The 3,362-nt window shown below is 49.5% G+C and overlaps 1 long non-coding RNA gene across 1 annotated transcript; it reads left to right on the forward strand.

The window, feature by feature from the left end:
• Positions 1-6: 6 nt before the first annotated feature.
• Positions 7-1,123, forward strand: LOC123132248 (uncharacterized). Its single transcript, XR_006464600.1, has 2 exons — positions 7-630; positions 753-1,123. It is a non-coding gene; the product is annotated as an uncharacterized lncRNA (long non-coding RNA).
• Positions 1,124-3,362: the final 2,239 nt, after the last annotated feature.

Consider the following 3,362-nt stretch of genomic DNA (forward strand, 5'->3'; position numbering starts at 1 on the left):
CCCCGGCCACCACCTACGGTCGCCTGCCCCGCTCCACCCCGTCCGGCCGGCGCGCCTCCTCTACTCCACCCACGGTGCCACCCATCCCCTGACCCGCCACTAGATGAGATCTGGCCTGCCCGACGCGTCCAGCAAGCCGATGGTTGCCGCTCCCCCGGATCTGCAGGGGATGTGCGTGAGGAGCGTTACACCAGCCTCCCCAACCTCTTTCATCCACGGGATCCGGTCCTGCCTCCTCGGCCCTTCTCCGACTCCGTTTCGTGGCCATAGTGCACACCAGAGTCCCCCCGATCTGGCTTCCTCTGGTACCTCCAGCTCGGCCCAGGACGGCATGCGGCTCGACTGATGGCGGCTTGCAGTACGCCGACGCCCTTTGTGCTCGCCACCGATGCCCTCTGTTCTCTCCACCGACATCTCCTTCATCCTCCATAGGTCTGGGCACTCCCGCTACCCTCGCATCCAGCGCAGGTGGGGACGAGCCCCGGCCACCATGCTCCCCTATCCTCTGACCTCTCTCTCCAATGTCTTGTGCTGGATGCCTATCAACTGTGGCGTCCGGCTCTGGTGTAGTCAACATCGCCGATGAACGGTGTGCTCCCCATTCCTCCTCTCCGGTATGAGAAATTCAAGGTCGTCACTGCAGCAGTCTGCTTGCCACCTCTCTCATGAACCATTGCATCCTTGCCAAGCAGTTCGCTATGTTTCTTTCTTTAGTTATTTGTGTATGAAAAATGCTAACTTTTCGTTAGTAGTTTGACCTTTTGTGTTTAGATTTTTGCTGTGCGCCTGGATGTGAAGTGCAGTGCACCCGGATCCCGCGAGCAGTGCGCCGTGCGCCCTGGTGTGGTTGATCCACGGCCACCGCCGAAACAAAATGTGATTTGTGCACCTTGTTGACACTTTTCTCGTAATTTTAGTGTGCAAGTTGCGTGCGTGCCGAGTCGAGGTGAATGTGTTGTGTTGGCTGAGATGTAGTACGGTTGGCAATGAGATTTGTCGTGCGCTTCACTGATTTTGTGTGTTCCTAAAGAAAAAATCAAAGTGCAATGTAGTCTGTTGTTATTTGCTCTTGAGGTTTAGCTTGCTTATTTTTGCAAGAAGAAAAGCATGCAGTTTGGTTGAATGCCGCGTTGCATTTTTTTGCAATTTTCTCATGAAGTTTGGAGTGAGCCTCCCTCTCATGAAGTCCTTCGGCGCATCCATGCAGCATGGCAAGTGAGTGTGTGCAGTCCACGACACTTGGGTCGCTTGTGGCCGTCGTGCAATGCCCATGCTACTCCCCCTTGGGGAGCTTTTTGTTTTTTTCATGCAGTGTGGTTGTGTGAATCATGCAGCTCGTTTCTGATTTGTGCGTGCGTATGGCTTTTGGTGTGAGTTCTCGCTGTTTGAAAAAAACAGATGCAATGCAGTGTGGAACAAGAATGAAGTCCACCCGCCTCCTCCCCGCAGTGAAAAATTCAATATTAACCAGACAAAAATATGCACTGCACTAAGGGAATACCAAAAAACTACATAGAGAAAAAAGAAAGAGGAAAATGCAGTGCACTCTGGTGTTATAAAAAGCCCACTGTGAAGGGCTTTGAAGTCCACATCATTTGGAAAAAAATGTATTTATAAAAGTTTACATTGTGTCATCCGTTCAAGACGCTTAAAATAGTGAAAAAAGAAACTAATGCGGCTCACTTTCGAGAGTTCTTGCGGTTCACTTTTAAGAGTGTTGCATTTCACTTCCTCGTCTAAGAAAAATTAAGTATGACAAAAGAGACGATGAAGTGCACTTGTCCATCTGACGCAGTACGGTTTTCAGTCTAAAAGCAGTGCGATTTTCTTCCCTCGTCTTCAAAGATTTACGTCCCACAAAAAAGAAACCATGCAGTTCTCTTACCTGTGTGATGCAGTGCGTTTTTTCGTCCGTGGCAGTGCGGTTTTCAGTCGGATGAAGTACCCACGTCGATTTGGGTGTCGCGAAAAACAGAGTGTCTGCATTTCGGTAATTCGAGATTCCTCTTAAACCGTAAAGAATTAGAGAGAGTGCTCTACATGAAAGAGTTGCATATTGTCGATATCTTTCCAATGGCGTATCGTTTGAATCATTCCGACCAGTGGTTTGCAAAAATTTCGCCAAAAACGGCCGCTGCCACTCGTCGTCCGTCGCACGATTTACAAAATTAACTTAAAACCATAAGGAATTTCAAAAATATTTCAACATATGAAAGTTGCGCCTCGTTCGTAGCTTTCCAACGGCATATCACACGCCTCGTTTTGACAAACGTTTCAAAAACTGGAGCGAAAACAGTACCGAAAATTTGAAAAAAAATTGAAAAACAAAATTCCACGATTTAGTAAATTTGAAACTGCTCTTAAACCGTAAGGAATTAGAGAAACATTTATATATGAAAAAGATGCGCCTCAACGATATCTATCCAACGACGTATCATTTGCTTCATTCTGACAAGCGGTTTATAAAAAACGTGAAAAAACGCTCGCTGCCACTCGTCATCTGCCGCACCATTTTCAAAACTGCTCTTAAACCGTGTGGAATCTCGAAAACTGTTCAACATGTCGAAGTTGCGCCTAATCCATAGCTTTTCAACGGTATTTATACGCTTTGTTTCGATAAACAATCAAAAAATTAGAGCAAAAACAATACCAGAAAAACACCGCATGCAGATTTTTCCGACGTGAAGTTCACTAGTCTATATTGCAGTGCTCGTCGTCAAGAAGATGCAGTGCACTTGCGTTCAGCGTGCAGTGCGAAAGTGGTGTGCAGAATAGTTATTCTGCTAATATTAGCATAATAGACCGTCTATATATATATATATATATATATATATATATATATATATATATATATAGAGAGAGAGAGAGAGAGAGAGAGAGAGAGAGTAACACTATTCTGATCCTGGGATCAGAATAGTTATTCTGATCACAGCCGGCCCTATAAGGGCCCGACTGGGTGTTCCCGAACTGGTGCACCCCGATGAAAAAAAAGACCACCACCACCCTGACGCTACGCCCACGATCCACTCCGGCCCCGATACACGCTCGATCCCCATGCGCCGGCGCCACCCTGGATCCCGTCATGCCGCTGCCCGCCGTCACCGGACCTGGATCCCGTCGCACCGCCGCCCGCCGTCGCCGGCCCTGGATCCCATCACGCCGCCCCCGCCGTGGATCTCTGCGCGCCGCCGCGGCCGCGGCCCGCCCACACCAACCCCCCCGGCGCTGAGTAGGTTGGCCCTGCCTAGGCTCCATCGCCGCCTTGCAGCCTCCTCCCGGTGGGGCTCCACAGCCACAACACCAAGGACGTTCATCGCCGCTACCTCCGGGCGTTCAGGTACGCAGCCCCTGGAGGTACCGCC

Source organism: Triticum aestivum, chromosome 1B, assembly GCF_018294505.1.
Source record: "Triticum aestivum cultivar Chinese Spring chromosome 1B, IWGSC CS RefSeq v2.1, whole genome shotgun sequence".
NCBI classification, from domain to species: domain Eukaryota; kingdom Viridiplantae; phylum Streptophyta; class Magnoliopsida; order Poales; family Poaceae; genus Triticum; species Triticum aestivum.